A 22,288-nucleotide genomic window follows, 5' to 3' on the forward strand; every position below is an offset into this window, starting at 1 on the left:
GAAAGAATATTCAGTAAGAGTTATGTTTTGGCAACTAAATTCATGTGAATTCGAGGAAGAGGGAAGAGGAATCTATCTTTCAATAGATTTGAACTAGGAGAATCTTTGTGACTGAGAGAGTCATAAAATCATGGCTCACCAGGCATCATAAATCCCTGTACAGTGGTACCTTGAGATACGAGTTTAATTCGTTCTATAACCGAGCTCGTAAGTCAGTCAACTCATATATCAAACAAATTTCTCCCATTTAAAATAACTGAAATAGATTTAATTCATTCCAGCCCTGTGAAACATCCCTAAACCATCCTAAATTATGGAAAAATACATTTTTAATTAAGGAACACACATGTATACTTTACCAATGCATAACAAAATATATGAAATAAAAGAAAAAAGTGTTATTTAGTACTGTACTGTATTCTTACCTTGGAGACAGACGAGTGAGGCTAATGGAGGTGAATGGTGGAGGAGGAGGGAGGGAGGGAGGGAGGGAGGGAGGGAGAAAAGGATGCAGGTACTGTAGACATGTAAACTAAAACTGCACTTTCTTAACACTAAATGCAAACTAAAACTGCACTTTCTTTACTTAAAATGAAACCATAAAAACTTAATTGTAAAAAAATGCACTTTCTTAACTTTAAACTTAACCTGAGCTTAACATTATGTATATTTCATTTAATCATCACCTATTTTTGCCTTTTTGGCTGCACTTTCGGCACTTTCACTTGCAGGACTTTTGAATAAAAATCTATCCAAAGAGGTTTGCTTTTTGCCTGCCTTTTAAAATGTTACGGAAGTGTGACAAACACGTGTCATTAAAAAGTGCTGAAGCATGACCAGTTGAAACTTTTTCTGGGTGTTTCTTTTCAATGAAACTTGAAAGCTTTTCCCACATTGCCAGCATGTCTTTAATTTCACTTGTAGAAATCACTTTCTCTGACTCTATCTCCTCCTCACTACTAATCTCTTGCAGAAGCTCCGTATGTTGCATCATCTGTAGCTCCTTCAACTCCTCAGTTGAGAGTTCCTCCTCATGTTCCTCGACGAGCTCGTTTACGTCACCCTCATCTATCTCCAGACCCATCGACTTCCAAGGGACACAGTCTCCTCCAACGCTTCTACCTCAGTTTTGGTTTCTGGTTCAAATCCTTCAAAGTCCCTGTCTGCAACATCAGGCTATAACTTTTTCCATGCTGAGTTCAAGGTTCTTGTAACCTCTTGCCATGCTAAGTCAATAATGTGTAAACATATCACAATGTTGATCTTTCCAAAACTCTTGAAGGGTTAGATTTGTATTCTCACAAAGCAGCAGTGGAACAAGTGCTTTGTGTAAAGCTTTATAAAGTTTGAAATGACCTGCTGATCCATAGGTTGCAAGATTGAAGTCGTGTTGGGTGGGAGGTAGAGGACTTTCACGAATTTGAACTCATCGAGAATGTCATCTTCAAGACCAGGTGGGTGGGCTGGAGCATTTTCAAGGATTAGTAATGCTTTCATCGGGAGTTTCTTTTCTTTTCTTTTTTATTTTTATAAATTTTTATAAATTTTAATGGGGTGACATCGATAAACCAGGGTACATATGTTCAAAGAAAACATCTCCAGGTTATCTTGTCATTCAATTATGTTGCATACCCATCACCCAAAGTCAGATTGTCCTCCGTCACCTTCTATCTGGTTTTCTTTGTGTCCCTCCCCATCCGCCCTCCCCTCTCCCTCCCTCCCCCCCAACCACCACACTCTTGTCCATGTCTCTTAGTCTCGTTTTTATGTCCCACTTATGTATGGAATCATGCAGTTCTTAGTTTTTTCTGATTTACTTATTTCACTCCGTATAATGTTATCAAGATCCAACCACTTTGTTGTAAATGATCCGATGTCATCATTTCTTATGGCTGAGTAGTATTCCATAGTGTATATGTGCCACATCTTCTTTATCCAGTCATCTATTGAAGGGCTTTTTGGTTGTTTCCATGTTTTGGCCACTGTGAACAATGCTGCAATGAAAATGGGGCTACATGTGTCTTTATGTATCAATGTTTCTGAGTTTTTGGGGTATATACGCAGTAGAGGGATTGCTGGGTCATAAGGTAGTTCTATTTTCAGTTTTTTGAGGAACCACCATACTTTCTTCCATAATGGTTGTACTACTTTACATTCCCACCAACAGTGAATGAGGGTTCCTTTTTCTCCACAGCCTCTCCAATCTCGCTAGTATCTGTCTTGTTGATAATAGCTAATCTAACAGGTGTGAGGTGGTATCTCATTGTAGTTTTCATTTGCATTTCTCTAATAGCTAAAGATGAGCATCTCTTCATATATCTGTTGGCCATTTGTATTTCTTCCTGGGAGAAGTGTCTGTTCATGTCCTCTTCCCATTTTTTTATTGGATTGTTTGTTTGTTTGCTGTTGAGTTTTATGAGTTCTTTGTATATTTTGGATATTAGGCCCTTATCTGAGCTGTTGTTTGAAAATATCATTTCCCATTTAGTTGGCTGTCTGTTTATTTTGTTATCAGTTTCTCTTGCTGAGCAAAATCTTTTTCGTCTGATGTAGTCCTATTCATTTATCTTTGCCTTCACTACTCTTGCCTTTGGAGACAAATTCATAAAATGCTTTTTAAAACCCAGGTCCATGAGTTTAGTACTTATGTTTTCTTCTATGTACTTTATTGTTTCAGGTCTTATCTTTAGGTCTTTGATCCATTTTGAATTAATTTTAGTACAAGGGGACAAACTGTAGTTGAGTTTCATTCTTTTGCATGTGGCTTTCCAGTTTTCCCAGCACCATTTGTTGAAGACGCTTTCTTTTCTCCATTGTATGTTGTTAGCCCCTTTATTGAAAAGTATTTGACCATATATATGTGGTTTTATTTCTGGACTTTCTATTCTGTTCCATTGGTCTGAATGTCTATTTTTCTGCCAATACCATGCTGTTTTGATTGTCGTGGCTCTATAATATAATTTGAAGTCAGGTATTGTAATGCCCCCAGCTTCATTCTTTTTCCTTAGGATTGCTTTGGCTATTCGGGGTTTTTTTATAGTTCCATATAAATCTGATGATTTTTTGTTTCATTTCTTTAAAAAATGTCATTGGAATTTTGATTAATTAGGCAATATAAAGAAATAAAAGGCATCCATATCAGAAAAGAAGAAGTAAAGGTTTCACTTTTTACAGATGATATGATCCTATACATAGAAAATCCCAAAGACTCCACAAAAAGATTATTAGAAATAATAAACCAATACAGTAAGGTCACAAGACACAAAATTAATATACAAAAATCCATTGCCTTTCTATATGCCAACAATGAAACATTAGAAAACGAACTAAAAAAAATAATACCCTTCACAATTGCAACAAAAAAAATAAAATACCTAGGTATAAACATAACAAAGAATGTAAAGGACCTATATAACAAAAACTACAAAGCATTGTCAAGGGAAATCGAAAAAGATAAAATGAAATGGAAAAATATTCCTTGTTCTTGGATAGGAAGAGTAAATATAATCAAAATGGCCATATTACCCAAAGCAATATACAAATTTAATGCAATTACCATCAAAATTCCAATGACATTTTTTAGAGTTTAGTTTCTTGAAGATATTTCTTCACTGCAGGACCAAAGACGAGATTTCCCCATTCAATAAAAAACGGCCATGTAACCCATGCCCTAGTATTGGCGCGCCACATAACCTGCAGTTTTCCTTTAAGAATTTTGAGTCTTAAAGGCTCGAGGATTTTCAGAATGATACACTAACAGTGGCTTTACTTTACAGTCAAGGCTAGCATTTGCACACATTGCAAGGATCAGACGGTCCTTCATGGGTTTATGGCCTGGCAGCTTCTTCTTCTCTGTGGTGATGAAAGTTTTCCAAGGCATATTTTTCCAAAACAATCCTGTTTTGTCACAGTTGAATACTTGTTGGGGGATGTCACCTTCCTTTGGGATAAGCGCAGCAAAAATGTGTGATGTACTTCCTCAGCTGCCTTAACGTCAGCACTTGCAGCTTCACCATGCCTCACCACCGAGTGGATGCCAGATCTCTTCTTGAAATTTTCTTTTTTTTTTTTTTTAATTTTATTTATTTATTTATTTTTTTCATTTTTCTGAAGCTGGAAACGGGGAGAGACAGTCAGACAGACTCCCGCATGCGCCCGACCAGGATCCACCCGGCACGCCCACCAGGGTCTACGCTCTGCCCACCAGGGGGCGATAATCTGCCCATCCTGGGCATCGCCATGTTGCGACCAGAGCCACTCTAGCGCCTGAGGCAGAGGCCACAGAGCCATCCCCAGCGCCCGGGCCATCTTTGCTCCAATGGAGCGTTGGCTGCGGGAGGGGAAGAGAGAGAGAGGAAAGCGCGGCGGAGGGGTGGAGAAGCAAATGGGCGCTGGCCGGGAATCGAACCCGGGTCCTCCGCACGCTAGGCCGACGCTCTACCGCTGAGCCAACCGGCCAGGGCCTCTTCTTGAAATTTTCAAACCAGACGGGACTTGCCTTAAACATATCTTCTGCTGCCTCTTTTGAGGTTGATGATTCTTTTTTCTTCAAGTCGCCGTAAATAATGTGGGCCTTTTCGCATATTACAGTCTCCATCACTGTATCTCCTGCCAGCTCTTTCTCTTTCGCCTACACCAGCAGAAACTTCTCCATTTCTTCATGGATATTTGTCCTTAATTGGGACAGAGTTGTAGTTCCTTTCGCTGGATTTGCGCTTTTGATGGCATCTTTTTGTTTAAGGATGGAACAAATTGTAGATGTATTGGGGTCGTACAGCCTTGCCAGTTCAATCACTCCTACACCACGCTCATGTTTTTCTGTTATTTCTTGCTTTACTTCTATCGACATCATTCTCTTCTTCTTCTCACCACTGTCCTTTACACTCACTTTCTTCGGCCCCATGATAGCAGACAAAAAAAGTTAGTAAAAAATGCAAAAATGATGCAAGAACGAGTACAGCGCATGAGATTTGACTTGATTATGCGGGTAACACGTGAGATAGAAAGAGATGTTGGTGTTATGCTGCCAATATTGGACCTGTGCGCCAACGCACCAACTAGCGGTAGTTTCCCGAATCATGACTTGTATCTCGGAATTTCGCTCGGATCTGGAACACAAATACAGACCCGAGCCTCAGCTCTTGTCTTAAAAAATTTGTATGTTGGTCTGCTCGTATCTCAAGGTACCACTGTATTTACCTTTCATCGTTGCAGCCCCACTGAACTTTCTATTTATTTTTCCACTGACCTTCTAAAGCCAGTGGTTTCCTTTTATTTATCTTCTTGGTGTCTGCAATATTACACCTATTTTCATCCTTGTACTCTTTTTCCTTATGATTTTCAGGATATAATTCTATCTTTCTACATCTAGGATAACTTGTAAATTTTGTTTACTAACATTTTCTTCTACCTATTCCTTGAATTGTAGTGGTTTTCTTTTTTTTTCCTTTTTGGTCTCATTAAAAAAAAACTTTATTACTTAGTATAGTTTTAGATTTTAAAAAAATTGTGAATATAGTACAGCACCCAACATTCAGTTTTTACTGATATTATTATTACCTCACATTAGTGTGGAACATTTGTTAAAATTAATGAAACAGTGTCCATACATAATTTTTAAATAAAGTCCCTACTGTATTCAGATTTTCATAGCTTTTATCTACCATTTTAAAAGTTTTAGACTCTCATACAGGATACCATATTACACATATTACATTTAGTGGTCTTGTGTTCTTATATTACTTTTGGCTGTGATGGTGTTTTAAATTTTATCTATTTTTGATGACCTTGACTGTTTGTTTTGAGAAGTATTGGTTAGATAGTTTATTGATTGTCCTTTATTTGGGGTAGATCTGATGTTTTTCTCATTTTTCAAATGGAATTAAGAGTTTTGGGGGAAGACCACAGAGGTAAAGTGCTATTTTCATCACATCATGTCATGGAGACTGTCAACATGCCTTACTGTTGATGTTGACTTGGATTCTGTGGCTGAGGTGGTTTTTTGTCAGGCTTTTCTGCTTTGAGGTTTTCTTTCCCCCCTTTCAACATTGTACTCTTTGGAAGGAAGATGCTGTGTGCAACCCACGTTGAAGGAGAGGGGAGTTTCATCACCTTGCAGGTAGAGGATCTGTATATAGTATTTGGAATTCTGCATGGAAAATTTATTCTTTCCCACTTAATCATTCACTTGTTTAATTATTTATATTAGTAGGAATGCATACGGGTTTATTTTCTACTTTGCTTGGCCTAATTTTTAAAATTTCTCTACGTGTATAATGATTTCTAATGTGTTTATCCCGCCTCTCTTTTAGAAAGAGCTCTTCTGGTCAACTTCCTTTTCCTGTTTGTCTTTTATTGAAACATCCAACTAAATGTGTCTTTGTTGCCTAAACTTAAACTAATCATTCTTTGTACTTCATCTTCTTATTTTATGCCTCATTACTTCTACCCAAACTGGCTTTTCCATCTGCTTGCTCAAGCTAGAACTCAGTGAAATCCTTCAGTTACCCTTTCCTTCATTCTCACTCCCTCGGTACTTTCATTTGGGTTATATTTGCCTGTAGTACTTTTAAAAAACTAGCCTATTCTACTTCCACACAATTATCCACTTAGCCTGATAGCCATTTTTCTAAGACACAGTTCACTTACTTTAAATACTCCGTATCTCACATGCTTTCTCAGACTCCTTCAATGAGTTTAGTTTCTGACGTTAATTTAACTAGGATTTTAGGCAAATTACTTGGTTTCTCTGTAGCCTAGGTTTCTTTATTTTAAAAGTGTTGATATATCCATAATAACAGGGATCTTCTGAGGATTAAAAGTGATAGTGTGTCTTAAAACATGAGGTATGTGTGTGGTCACAAAGCAGTATGCTGTAAAAGATAGTCATTTTTCTTTTTCTGTGGCTCCTTCCTAACTCCTTAGCATGGGCCTTCAGACCTTGGCTACTAGCCACTTACCCACCAGCTTCCTTTGTGGTTCTTCTCCCACCATCTGCACCGTATCCTTCAACAGTTACCTCTTATTTGTTGTATTTTAGGCTTGCCATACTGTTTGCTTTCTGTTCCTGTCCCTTCTTACTTGTTCCTTTGTCAGGAATGCCCCGATAGGTCTTGTCCAGCAGAAAACCGAGCTTTTACTTATCCCTCATTAATCAACTTAAATATGATATTTCTACCCCTGCAGAGTTTATCACCACCTTTCTCTGTTGTTACTGTACACATGTACAGATGTGTTATGTGTACTAAGTATTGATATATATATAAATATGTTTGCAAGTCTGTCTTCTTTTGTCTGTTAAATTATGACCTCCAAAGGCACAAGGACTAAATTTTTATTACATTGCTAGCATTAGTATCATTGTTAACTTTCGTTATTTGGACAACCTCACAAGTGTGAAATCATGTCTAATTATCCTCTCTTACTAATGGTTATAAGGCTTCTACTTGAACCTTTCCAGTAGTGGGAACTTTGTAGTTGGAGAGGTAGTGATTCCTTTGGATAGGTCTAAAGTTAAGAAAGTTATGTTTATGTAGATTTGTAGTCTATCTGCCTTTAGCTTTCATTTGGCTATTCTTGGGAGCCATAAAGTATTACTCTGCATTCAGCATTTTATAAGTATTTGACCACCAAATATGTGTCAAATACATTTCAGCAGTCCCTTTGTTAGAAATGAAAGAAACCTGAAACACTCTAGTATAAAAAAATGAGATTTGTTCATTAACATTGATAGTCTTCAGACTTTTTCCATTGTGTACCTCTATCAGGTATTAGGTATACATCCACTATGGCTAAACTTATTTGTACATTGTGTATATATGTGACTATAATATGTTATGTACATTATAAAACAGACACAGATATAGAGCTTTGCGAAGGATAATACAAATCTATTTGGTATTTCTTTTCACGTTCTGATGGATTATCGGTGTGTCCCTGTTTCCCCACGGTGGTATGTGCATGCCATTTTAAAGACCTCTGATACATGTTGCCAAACTGCAGTATGGGCAGAATTGGAACTAGTTTCGGGGATGACCGAAGACACTCAGATGACTCTGCAAGTTCTACTTTGTTTTTTCTTTTTTTCTCTTTCCTAGACTGGCTTGTCCTGGGCCTAGGACCATGGCTTCTGGTTTTGGGTTCATTTTTTCACAGCTTTCATTCACTTATTCAACAAATTATGAAGTGTATAGTTGTGGCAGGCACTGTTCTAGGTGTTGGGGATATAGCAGTAAGTATTAAAAAGAAGTATATTAAAGTTATAAGTGCTATGCAGAGAATTAAAATAAGATGATGTGACCGTGATTAAGTGACTGCTTGAGAAAGCTTTTGTCCAGAGGAGACATTAAAGCTGCGATCCGAATCACAAGAAATAGCCAGCCATACAAAGAGCAGGAGGAAGAGCATTCCAGGGAATATAGCTCAGGCACAAAGCTCAGGCAAGTTTATTTCTAAAACTGGTCTGAACTTGCATACTGAGGAAGTTAAGATAAGACAGTTGGATTCAGAACTTACTAGGTGGGGAGAGTTTTGTGATTAGAAAGAAAAAGGGGCTTTCCCCCTCCTATCTCCAGTTGGAAACATCACAAAGAAAGATTGATTGATCCAGCTGTAGTCAGTTTCCTATCCTTAGGTCTGATTAGTATGGAGAGACTTGTGTTATTTAGCTCCGCTTGGGTTAATTGCCTACTCTTATGGCTACAAGAAGCTTGGAAAGAAGTGTGTTGGGCTAGCAAAATACAGAGATGCCACTTGGTATAGGACTGTGGATCAAGAACTTTCCATTTTGTTAGCTAGGAATTTTGTCTTAACATATTTGAGGATACCTATTGTTCTTTATCTTTGTTGACTTTTTAACAACGCCACACTTTTGTAGTTTTTTTAGTTTTTCTTTATTCTTATTTGAAATGAGTCTTTGACAACATGTATTACTTTCACATTGCATGATCATGGTGAGAGTGAAAGGTGGAAAGAGAAGATAGTGCATCCTATGAATATATTCATTCTATTCCCTGAACAGCCATTGATGTGTAAAGTTTATATGTAATTTGGGAACTCTCTGAACTTTATTTCCTAAAATAGGGAAATTGGCCAGTGTATTTTAGAAAGTTTTTCTTAAGCTAAAAACAAAAGTGCTTTCCATGTGTCTCTAATAACTGAGAAAGCTTTGTTTATCAATACTGTTTCATCTTCCACATATTCTGAGTAAGCATTCTTGCATAATAATATTGCTTATTGGTTTATGGTAGTACTATTAAAAACTTTGTTCCCATATGGTAGTGAGGGTTGCATGTTTGAATTCTGTGTAGCAGTGAGTGGCATAATTTTGACTCATAGTGGTATTCATTATTATGGGCAATACTGGGTACTAGATTGATATTTCTGAAATGATGCAGTTATAGTATATCTTTCATATGTAATGATATGTGACAGTTTTAATTCTTGAAGTCACATGTAATAGGTACCTATAAAGAAGCAGGAGCTTAATTTCTATAAAGATTTGAATATGAAGTATACTTTTAATAAACTGTAGTAATTATAGTATTTGAAATCATGTTCTCTTAAAGAAATCATTAAATTATTTATTCAATTTACAGTGTTTGACCTAGGTTTTTGGTTTGATTCCTTACCCAGAAAGAACTCTTACATTAGAGTTCCAAGGTGAATCTTGTGTGTTTGAGTACTTAATTTAAAAGTTGTATATTATAAATATACCAGAGCCTTTAAAAAAATTCCCAAGAAATAGAGCTCTATGGTGAACCACTTTGCTTTACTATTATTACAGAATTTTAACAGTGCTTCTCGATGTTGTAATTTGGGTTTTGTACATGTGGGTTATAAGAAATAAACTGGAAATCCTGTCTCTGTGGGTTGGAATCTGGTGTGGCTTCAAACGGCAAATAAGATATTTTAGCTTGTGTGTGCCAGGTAAAATTTTAAATGGACTTTCCATAGGGTCCAAACTTCTGAAGCCAAATAATGTAAAGTGATTTTATAGTTGCAGACAGACTCCTGTTGACTTATATTTGGTTTTGTTAACTTAGTGGGAAGCCAGTAGCTGATTAAGCAAACAACTAAAGGAATATCTTTGTACATCCTTAGTACAGCTTGTTCCTGTTCACTTTGTGACAAGTTGTTTGGGAGGGTTCTGAAACGACATGCCAAGACTTAATATCTAACAGTCTCATTGAGTTTCTCTTTTATGTTTTTTAAATAACAGGTGTATTTCAAGATTTAGAATATCTTGATTTGTTTAGAAGACTTTTCCCAGAACAATTGAAGTGAGTAATTTTAGATTTTTTTAATTGTGCTTAAATGACGGTATGTTTGTTTTCTTTCTTTCTTCTAACTTATTTGAAAATTTTAGGAAAGGAACATTGTGTAGTACTATGAGGGTGGCCAAATTTAGAAAGGTCTAGGTGAATTTATTGTCTTTAAGCTTGCATTATTCTTATTTATGTGACTGGCTAGAGATGTCACATGTAATTTGAGGTCTACACTTGGTTTTATGTTAAGCGAATCTGATCCAGACTCAGCTATCTTCAATGGTGATTTTCCCAGCTGTAAATTCAGAACTTGGCATTGAAAACCATGTGGTTTTGTGTAAGTAGAATTCAGATTGTGATGTTTTCTGTCACTTCATAATTCTAATTTTGGAGTTTCAGATTTTAAAGCAGAATAATTCACTCCAGAAAAGTCTGAAATCTGTGATTTTCCACATATTGCCAGGAACATTGATAGTCAATGGTTTGAATCGTACTGTATATCTTTTACTAGAAATATGGTGGAGCCTTTTACTCACACACTCATTGAATAGTAAACTTGAATATTCTATCTTTTATTTATGAAATTACAGGAAACCTTTTGTATCCGCATCCTAAAATTTCTTGGAAACACATAGATATTTATGGAATTTTCCTGTGCTGGTAATAAAAGGGGAAGAGTGGGGGATAAGCTTGGAGCATGAGCCACTTACTGCTCTTTTGCCTTACTTAAAAAATTTCACCTTTCAAAATATTGGTCTAAGCTGCGTACAGTTCCGTTTTGAGTGTTGCAGGTCCCTCTAAGTCTTTTCTTATAGCTGTTACCTATTATACTTGTGTAATGTCACCTATCAGAGATAAATGCCTCGGAGGCAGAGGTTCCTGTATATATTCATCTTTGTATTTTGCTATACTTAGTTCCTTACATAGTAATGTACACAGAGTAAATACAATGGATTTATTGAATGAAATTGACAAATTAAAGGGGAGAAATTAGGTCGATTAACCAGAATAAAGCTGTAAGTTTTGTAGTTTTTGTAGATATCTTGTTTTCTTTAAATAACCAAGAATGGTGATAGTTTTTTCACCTTTAAAACCCTTTTTATTGACTAGTGAGAAATTTTAGATGTCTTGTTCTGTTACCAATTAGCAATTTACCTTAAAAAATTTTTTTTTTAAATTTAATTTAATATAATTTTTTTGTGACAGAGAGAGAGAGAGAGAGAGAGAGAGAAAGAAACAGATAGGTACAGACAGGCAGGAAGAGAGAGAGATGAGAAGCATCTATTCTTCATTGCATCTCCTTAGTTGTTCATTGATTGCTGTTTCACATGTGCCTTGACCAGGGAGCTACAGTAGAGTGAGTAACCCCTTGCTCAAGCCAGCAATCTTGGGCTTCAAGCCAGCGACCTTTGGGCTCAAGCCAGTGACCATGGGGTCATGTCTATGATCCCACACTCAAGCCAGCGACCTTGGGGCTTCGAACCTGGGTCCTCTGCGTCCTAGTCTGATGCTCTATCCAGTGTGGTACCACCTGGTTAGGCAGCACTTTACCTTTTAATAAATTGCTCTGTGTAGTAATTCTGATGGTTAAAAAATACCATTATTTTGTTTCAGGGGACAGTGCTCATGTATTAATTTCTAGACCAATTTCTTTTGTCCTTTCCACTCCGCCTCCATTAAAAATTAATGTGAAATTTACATGTATTGTGAAATATACAGATTGTAGATGTAGTTTGTTTAGTTATGACATATATATACTGCTCACAAAAATGAGGGGTATTTTAAAATGAATATGAAGCTACAAAATATCCCCTAATTTTTGTGAGCAGTGTGATTGTGTATACTCCAGTTAAGATATAGAACATTTCCATTTCCCCAGAAACTGCTTTAGTTCCTCCTGCAGTTCGTGTTACTCGCCTTATCCCCCAATCACTGTTCTCTTTTCTGTTACATAGATTAGTTTTGCCTGTTCTTGAACTTCATGTAATTGGAATTATACAATAATATGTACTCTTTGTGATTGGCTTACTTTACTAAACATTTTTTTTTAGTTTTCCTGGTTATTAATATAAAGTCTATGTACTTAGTTTTTTTGAGACATTGCATAAAATTGATCATCTTTCTTCTTCTTCTTTTTTTTTGTATTTTTCTGAAGCTGGAAACGGGGAGAGACAGTCAGACTCCCGCATGCCCCTGATTGGCATCCACCCGGCACGCCCACCAGGGGGCGACGCTCTGCCCCTCCGGGGCGTCACTCTGTTGCAATCAGAGCCACTCTAGCACCTGGGGCAGAGGCCAAGGAGCTATCCCCAGCGCCTGGGCCATCTTTGCTCCAATAGAGCCTCGGCTGCGGGAGGAGAAGAGAGAGACAGAGAGAAAGGAGAGGGGGAGGGGTGGAGAAACAGTTGGGCGCTTCTCCTATGTGCCCTTGCCGGGAATCGAACCCGGGACTTCTGCACGCCAGGCCGACGCTCTACCACTGGGCAAACCAGCCAGGGCCAAATTGATCATCTTTATCATTTTAAAGTGTACAACTCAGTGGCATTAAGCGTACTCACATTCTTGTGTACCATCACCACCGTCCAACCAGAGAACTCTTTTCATTTTGCAAAACTGAAACTTCATTTTTATTGCTTAATTTATAAAAAAATTTTTAAATGTGCTTATAATATAAGCTCTTTTATCCGTTCATTTGGATCTGGTAATTGTTAAGTGTATACAAAATTTTTGGCTATAGGAGATAGTCATAAAAATGATATATACATACATAATATATATTTATAGTCCTTTTTTTTTTATATTGTGCCCACATCTTTTCTATTAGCATAGGTTTCTTGATTGGTATTCATCATGGACCTTTCTTTTTCCAAGTGGTTATTAGCCTTTATCAAGTTCTTATGAAATATTCAACCTACTCATGGAAACAACTACTTCTATTTCTTACAGATTTTAAATAATATTTCATCAAATCATATAACTTCTTAGAGATAAAACAGACTAAAATGTTTAGAAAAAAAATGACTGATTCTTGATAGTGAACAATTCAACTGATTAAAATACAAGTGCAGGGTCATTTTTCAGTAACCTCGATACTTTTCTTCACTGTGAGAATCAAGACTAATGGTGAACATTGGTTTATATCATGATTAACTCGTGACATAGTTAAAATACAATTAAAAGAATTTCTACTAGAGATAGTGATTGATAATTTAAAAGTTTTTAAAAGTTTCATTACCTCACAGTTACAAATTGGCAGTCTGCTTTTTTTCCTATTGTCATAGTGAGTTTATTCATGCCATAAAATAAAATTATAGTTTTTCTTTGAGATATCTGTTGTGTAACAAACAATCCCAAAGCTTAGTGGTTTAACCAACTATTTTATTTTGCTCACAATTTTGTAGGTCAGGAATTTGGGAATGGTTTTACTGGTCTCCTGCTGTTGTAGTCAGGTGGTGTCATCGGAAGGCCTCTTTATTCACATATCTAGCCCTAAGGCTGTGATATCTTAAAGAGTAGAAGATTCATTAGGTGCTTTTCTCGTCATGTGGTCTCTTCACAAGCTATTTCAGTTACATTACAGCATGGTGGTCCCAGGATAGTCAAATTTCTTTTATGCTGGGTAGCTTCCTCCAGAACAAGTATTCTAAAAGTCAGGAAGTGGAAACTGTAATTGCCTAAGGCCCAGGCCCAGAAAATGTTACAATTATCATATCTGCCCCAGACTACTGGTCAAAACAGTCACAGAATCCATGAACATTCAAAAAAGGAGACACAGGCTCTGCTTCTTTATAGGATACATGCCAAAGAATTTGTGGCCATTTTCAATCTGCCACAGGTTTAAATGCTGTATATAGTTTAATGATACTTTTTGTTTTCAAAGCTTGGGAATATTTTTGTGGCTGTCAACATTGAAGTCTATGGAAGAACACATGAGTTTATATTTAATTGACTTGAGTTCTAACTGAATATGAAACATTTGGAGAGAGTAAAACCGATGAATTATAGAATGCTGGTGGCAACTTCATTGTAATAATGCTATTGTAAAGTTATTTACCAATCCAGCTCCTGTTCCATCATTAGGTTTGAGTTATAGTGCCTCATAGCATTAAAAAAAATGATGAGGAAAACAGAGCTCAGTAATGTATATAGATATATTTGAGTTTTAATATTTTGGCAGCCTAAAATTCCCATTGAGTATCATGGTAACAGAGATTTTAGACAACAGTGTGAGTTGGTTTTAGGTGGATTCGGTCTGAGTTTCATATTTTAGAAGGCAGCATTTAAAAATAAATATTACATTTATAATTAATTTTTTCTTCTTTGTTATTTGAACTGAATGTAGTATTTTATAAGTAAACTGGTAAAATTTACCTTTGTTTTTAAATGTAGTGTATTTTATCATCTGATAAAAGACAGTCAGCTCTTTTGAGTAACATTTTTTTTTCAGTAATACATTTACCATAATATTCTTTGATGACCGATGAAGAAACAGTGAAGAATTTCTGAAATGGTCATTAGAAACATTGATTTCACTAGATTTTGCTGTGCTTTGCTGTTGTAAATAATATCAGTTTTATTACCAGCCAATATTTGAGTGTGCATTTTGTTTTATTAAGTGCTGAGAATATATAGATTATGTAATCTATACCAAATGAACGTAATGAATAATGGTGTTTAGTCATTTCTTGAATAAAGCAAAAATGGAAATGCTCTTTCTTTCCCTGTGATTGTTTAGCACCAGCACCTGTTTTCCTGATGGTGCCAAGAAGAATACTTTTAGATGTTAATTTCACTATAATTTTAAGTGCTTCCTCTCTTTAAGCAAAGACTATTTCCAGGAATGTTTAAAACTTTGTTTTTAAAAATGACTAGTATTTCTTATGAAGTTTTATTCTGTTACATAATTCATTATAATAAATTAATACATTTTTTGTGTAGACATTAACTTTGTTTTCTTATTCTATATAAATATTAGGTATTAGAAGGTATAGGTAATATCCTGTGGAAGAGTGTTTTTGTTTGGTTTTGTTATTTTATATATAATATAGAATAGATGTTCTTAATAACAGTATAATTACGTTGTTAAATTTAATGTCACTGTTATAATATTTTTTCTCTTTCATTCCGTCATGTTTGGCTTGAATTATTTTATTCTAATAAATTACTTAATATGTTTTTATGTTCAAGTTTTTTCTTTATATGAAGCAAAAAAAACACTTTGAGACTGCTATGTCCAAAAGACTATATATTGAAGTTTATATATTACAGTAAAAAACCGCTCAATCATAAAGTGATGTATAGTCATTGTTTTCCTAAAATTAGCCACTCAGTAAAATGTGAGAGCCTTTTTTTAGTAACTAAAAAACCTGTAAACTGGATAAGCCACAATTTAGGACCACATAAAATGTGAAAATCTGATATGAAAATCAATTAGAACTTCTTTTAATTATAGAATATTTTTTCTCAAAATTTGTTGAAAGAAATATGTTCATGGACAAATAGATATATAATATATAACATTTATACAGTTAAGTATTTTTAGTGCTTAGGATATCGCTTTTTAACTTGTTATAAATTATAATTAAATATTTTAATTACAAAATATTCACAGCTCCAACTCTTACAAAGCTGAATATTTATCTGTTTAGTTTTTTTCATTTGAATGCAGTAGGTATGGTTTTTAGAGACTTATTTCATAGAGAAGCAGTATGCAAAAGTATATGCAACTATAATATTACTGATATATGTTAATAGAAATTAAAAATAGTGAGTAAAAGTTTGTGTGTTTGTATTATATTATGATTGAATTATTTTCTTTGATTTTCATGTAACTCTAAACATATCAGAAATAGTTATGTTAAGTCTTCCGTTCAGTTAATATATTTTTAAAAATTATAATGTGATGGCTTGTAATGCCCTTCAAAAACTGAAAGAGAAAAACAGGTTCTAATCTCTGAACCTGTAAATGTTTTTTGGGAAAATAAGGTAACACTCTTGTATATATAGCAATCTATTTTAAGATCCTCTATTTTGTTCCTATGATTTATTTAAAGTTTTTCAATACAGTTTATCAATTAGTCTTCTCTTAACCATGATCATATCCTTAGCATCAAGCATAGTGGCTCAATCATTATTTGCTGAATGAATCTTATTAAGCAAAGTATCTTTTTAAAAAAATTTTTTAGCCATTTGCTAATAGTGCCTAGTCTATTTTGCTCCTAGGCTTGTTGCCTTACTTCCACCTCTATTTCCCACATACAGTAGAATATATTATTTCATAATTAAATAAAATTAAATATATATTTCATATATGTTTCTGTAATCACTGAAGTATGTTAGACTTAATCTTCTTCTCTTCCTGTGAGCTGGACATACTCACAAATGAACTTTCTTTTTACTGTTAGCCTCTTCTTACTTTTTGGGTGACACCCTAAATCTTAGCCTGTCAGATGATCCTTCTTTTACCACTCAGTTCTTTATTTTTTTCCCTATTTAGTCTCTCTTTAGTTTTCTGTACCATTCATCCAAATTGATAATTAATATGTTTACTTGTTCCTTACCAAATGTCACATTAGAAAGTAGACTTCCTGCAGGCAGAGAGAATGTTTGTCTTATTCTGTATGCACAGTACAGTGCCTAGTATTTAACATGTTTATATTTATATAATTGGAATTTGTCATTCCAGTGTCTGACAGTCTCATTATACAGTATTTTGAGTTTATCTCCAGTATGATGGTATATTTTGATCTTGTTTTTAATTTTTAATATAAGATGTCCAATTCAGGAGACTAGTCTCAGTGGATCCCTGATGTCTACCTAACTCTATCACTGATCTACTACCCGTCTTAGTATATTTTGCTTAGATGATAAGTCACTTTTTATCTTTGTCAGCTATTACTGATAAAGTGTTTCCTGCTATTTTATTTTTCTGACTAACTAGATTTATTCACATTTATCTGCATCATTTATATAGGCTGGATTTGATATTATTTGGATATTACTTTAAATATCAACTGATAAATAACTTTGGCATTACAAATAAATATGATTTGTGGGCAAAACTTATATAGTAACATGGTAGTAGAACTCCATTAACCCTAAGGAAAATACCCAGTTGAACTGTGGGAATTTAACAGGGTTAATGAACTTTAGGAAACAAAGTCATTTCTTACTAAGGGGTAGTCAGAATCAACTTTATTATTATTTGTTTAATTATGAAATGATATATTCTACTGTCTGTAGGAATAGAGTTGAGAGTAAGACACAGCTTAGGAGGAAAATAGACTAGGCACTATCAGCAAATGACTAAAGATACTTTATCTGTTTAATAAGATTCATTTAGCAAATAATGATTGACCATTGTGCTTGATGCTGGGGCTACGGTCATGGTCGAGAGCAGAATGTTTGATAAATTGTATTGAAAAACTTTGGATAAATCATGGGAACAAAATAGAGGATCTTCAAATAGATTCCTATACATACAAGAGTGTTATATATGAAAATTCAATTCAGAAGAATGAGGGTGGATTATTTAATAAGTAGCTCTGGCACATCTGTTTATTCATTTTGCGGGAAATGAATTTGGATCCCAATCTTATACAATACACACAAATAAATTCCACATGGAAAGACTTAATAATAAAAATTCTGCACTAAATATAGGAGAATACATGTGCATTCCTGGGGTGAGGGAGACCTTCATCACCATTATAAATTATAAGCTCTGCAGAAAGAGAAATATATTTGACTATATAAAACTTAACTTCTGAATAAAAAATATACCATACAAACTGTGGGTTTTATAAAAAATATTGGCAATGCAGAGGAAGGACGAGGATAATACCTGTTATATGAAATAACTGCTTGGGTATTGGGTAATATAGGAAAATGAGCCAGTATAAATGGCCAGTAACAATATATTCAAACTCACTAGCAGAGGAATGCAAATTAATGAAGTAATATACAAAGTAATATAACATTATATCTATCAAAATGCCTCCTTAGGCCCCTGTCCTTCTTGAAAACAAAAACAAAACAAACAAAAAAAATGGAAAAAGAGAAAAGGACCAATAATAATATTTTGCTGACATGAACATAAAAAGTTTTTTTTTTATACTTTGCTACTGGAAATGTGGATTTATGGAGCCTTTTTGGAAGGTGATCTGACAATATCTAATGAACAATATATATGTATATACTAGTGTCCTAGCAATTCAATTTTTTGGAATCTACCACATAGAAATATATCTCCACATGTGGCAAAGTACTGGAAACAAAGTACGTGTCTGTCAATAGATGAATGGTTGAGTAAATATGTTTTTATTTTGTATCTACTGGATGAAATCTTAGTAGCAGTTAAAGAGAATTAATCAAATATGTGCAAATAGTCTAGGAAGAATTTTCATTGAGTATTAGTATGTGAGAAAAGATAATGAAAGATGTGTGAAATTTTATATTAAAAAAGCAGGACATGACAATACCATTATATATGAATACATGTATCTGAGAATACATATTTGTATATGAATCTCTAAGAATAGAAGTACAGGCTAGATACATATTAGGTCATTAACTTGGGCCATCTGGGTGGACAGGTGGGAGGAAAGGAGATGTAAGTAAGGTAGAAAACCATGTCCACAAAGGAAAAGAAAGACTGCATTTAAATCAACAGTTTTAATATGGTATGATTATACTTATGCTTTAAAGTTAAAAGTATACATTGATGTGTTTATATATGCAAAAGATTTTTTAAAAAATAATTGAATGTAGTGTGTTAATTAGTATAGCTCCTTTGGAAAGTCATTCAACAAACTTTATCAAGCAGTATTTGTACACTGAAATAATCATTCTGTATCAAGAAGTCATTGTGGTATTAGCTATATAATAGGGAATATATTGGCTAAGTTTTAATGTTTAAAAATAGGAAAATGGTAAAATAGTCATGTTGATGAGATATTATGTGGATATGAATAATATAACTGAAGATTACATTTATAAAGCCATTAATAGAACTATATTTATAATTTAGTGTAAAAAGGGAATTTGTAATTTCATGTATAATTTAAATATATGTACATATTTGAGTATTGGAAACAAATAAGATAGAATGAAAACAGTTTTTTTGAGGATTATAGTAAGTTATTTTAATTGGTTTTGACAGTAAAATTTTGGAGAAAAGTATAGCTCAAATATCACAAAACAAAATTTAGAAAATACTCATTAAAATGAATATCTTGCTCTATAATGGCTTTTATTTATGATAAAAATAATTTTTAAGTTATGTTTTAGGCATTTGCAGAATTTATAAAAATGCAAATCCTGGTTCAGAGTCTGCATTTTTTTTTCAGAGACAGAGAAAGAGTCAGAGAGAGGGATAGACAGGGACAGACAGACAGGAGCGAAGAGAGATGAGAAGCATCAATCATTAGTTTTTCGTTGTGACACCTTAGTTGTTCATTGATTGCTTTCTCATATGTGCCTTGACTGTGGGCCTTCAGCAGACTGAGTAACAACCCCTTGCTCAAGCCAGTGACCTTGGGTCCAAGCTGGTGAGCTTTGCTCAAACCAGGTGAGCCCACACTCAAGCTGGCGACCTCCGGGTCTTGAACCTGGGTCCTCTGCATCCCAGTCTGATGCTGTATCTACTGCGCCACTGCCTGGTCAGGCGGCATTTGCAGAATTTAAATATGGAATAAACTGGACATTTTACTCAATATCATAGTTAAAATATTTTCAGTCTCTTTATGATTTATTAATGATAAAACTTTAGTTTCATGTATCTTAGTAGGACAAATACTTTAAGTCTCTGGAAATAACTAGCATTATTTTATACTTAAGTGAATAGTATTGGTATAGATTCAGACAGCCAATTTTGTAACAGCTTAGCTATTTTTACATCATTCAATTATTTGACATTTAAAATTTTTACACATCCTTTGAATCTGAAGAAAGGAATTAGTAGCAGAGTTATTTGTTACTTACTAGAGGAGAAAAAGATAGAATTTGCTCTTAATCACCTATTCTGAGAGATCTTTCCAAATCTTTCACCTGCTTTACTCTTTTTAATTGTTTGTAGTGTGTCTTACCTTACATTAGTTTTTATGAGAGTTTCTGCACTTAGTAGTTATTATCTGGTATGGATTTCTTTGAATTTTCTTGATTTGCGTTTGTTGTGTTTAATTGATTTTGAAAAATTCTCAGCCCTCATGTCTTCAGACATATCTTTGTTCCATTCTCTCTGCTTTCTCTTTCTGGGATTTTAACTACATATATGATAGGCTCTATGACACTGTTCTGCAGGTCATGGATGGGTGCTTTCTTTTCTTCATCAAGTATATTTGTTTTTGTGTATGTTTCAATTTGGATGGTTTATCTTGACCTGTTTTCTAATTTATTAACTTTTTTTCTGATCTGTGCAGTCTAATAATAAGCCCATAAAAGCCGATGATCTCTCAGATAGTGTTTTTCATTACCATCATTTTCATTTTGTTCTTTTTGATAATTCCCATCTACCTGTTGATGTCTGCTCATGCATGTTTTCTAATGTTTCACTATATTCTTATATTAATCACAGTTGATTTTTTTAAAGTTTCTATCATCTGGATCATCTCTTGGTCTTGTTTTGTTGATTTCTTTATCTCTTGACTATTTCCTTTTTGTTTGTCTCATAATTTTTATTACTGTTTTAAAAAGACATAAATTCTATTGATACCACAAAATTGGTATGCTTTTTATTCTGTTGGGTAATTGGTATTGCTGTTTCTAAAACTTAATAAATTAATAATGTATTATGAAACTAAGGCAGAAAGGTCATAAGGATACATACTTAGCAACGACTTAAAAAGATGTATAACTATAACATCAAGAAGGAGATAAAGAGATATGAGAGAAAGTGAAAAAGATATTAATTCAAAGAAGGCAGGAGAAGAGGAGAAACAAAGTAGAGATGGGACTGATAGAATATAAGTAGCAAGATGATTTTATTATAAACATCATATCAAGAATCATGTTTAATGTAGAACGAATAAAACTCCAAGAGCAGAATGTCGGAATGGACTTAAACCATATATGCTATTTGTAAGAGATGCACATAAAGGTCGAATGTAAGGGGATGGAAAAGGTAAACTTTGCAAATATCAGTCATGAGAAAGCAAAATTATTGTTGTTAATGCCAGATAACTTAAACTTAATGACAAAGAAGTGTACTCTAGATAAAAAACATTTGATAATGATTGAAATATCAATTAGTCGAGAAGATATAATGATCCTAAGTATGTATGTACCTAATAACAGAGCTTCAAAATTTGTGAAGGGAAAACTGACTATATAAGAGAAAAAGACATATTTGCAATTGTAGTTGAAAATTTTAACTGTCAATATTTGTTAAAAGTAGACAGAAAATAATAGAGCAGCGATAACAAATTTTTTCATCTTATAGCACACATGAAATAATTACTAAAATTCTGTGGCACAACAAAAATATATTTTTTGCTTTTCTGATAAAAAAAAATTAGGTAGTTTGATTCAGTCACATTGGACGACTATTACTATGTTGGCTGTGGCCATTTTTTTATTTGACAATCTGAGGGAAATAAGGTCAGTGCCTCTGACTAAATAGTTAGGTGTTACATGTTTTAAAAATTCTCATGGCATACAGGTTGAAAATCACTATAGTAGAGGTATTAAAGACTTTAACAAAACTTTCAACCAATGTGACCTAGATGACATTTGTAAACTACTAAACCCAATAGTTTAAGAATATACATTCTTTTCATATGCGTATGGAACTTTTATAAAGATAGATCACATAATTGGTCATAAAACAAAGTTTAATAAATTGGGAAATAGTCTTTCTTCCTTTTTTCTAAAAAAATTTGTGTAGAATTAGTTTCTTCTCTATTGGCTTCTATATTTGCGTAGGTACAGAGAATGGGAGGGTTTTCTGCCTTCTCCAAACGGCATTTTCTTTTACTTTGTATGGAGAATGGTTCTGAGATGTGGAAGTCAGTTATTTCCTTCATACT

General features: G+C 34.2%; 1 protein-coding gene across 3 annotated transcripts in view; it reads left to right on the forward strand.

Moving 5' to 3' along the window:
- The window catches only part of CCDC91 (coiled-coil domain containing 91), a 380,006-nt gene that overhangs the window by 60,232 nt on the left and 297,486 nt on the right, over positions 1–22,288 (forward strand). Inside the window, exon 2 of one of the 3 annotated variants that reach the window (XM_066368875.1) lies at positions 10,220–10,280. The exons of the other annotated variants lie outside the window; for them this stretch is intronic. The gene's annotated coding sequence lies outside the window, so the exon portion shown is untranslated. The remainder of the gene's footprint in view (positions 1–10,219; positions 10,281–22,288) is intronic. 3 annotated transcript variants of the gene reach the window in all.

Source organism: Saccopteryx leptura, chromosome 2 (genome assembly GCF_036850995.1).
Source record: "Saccopteryx leptura isolate mSacLep1 chromosome 2, mSacLep1_pri_phased_curated, whole genome shotgun sequence".
Classification (NCBI taxonomy): domain Eukaryota; kingdom Metazoa; phylum Chordata; class Mammalia; order Chiroptera; family Emballonuridae; genus Saccopteryx; species Saccopteryx leptura.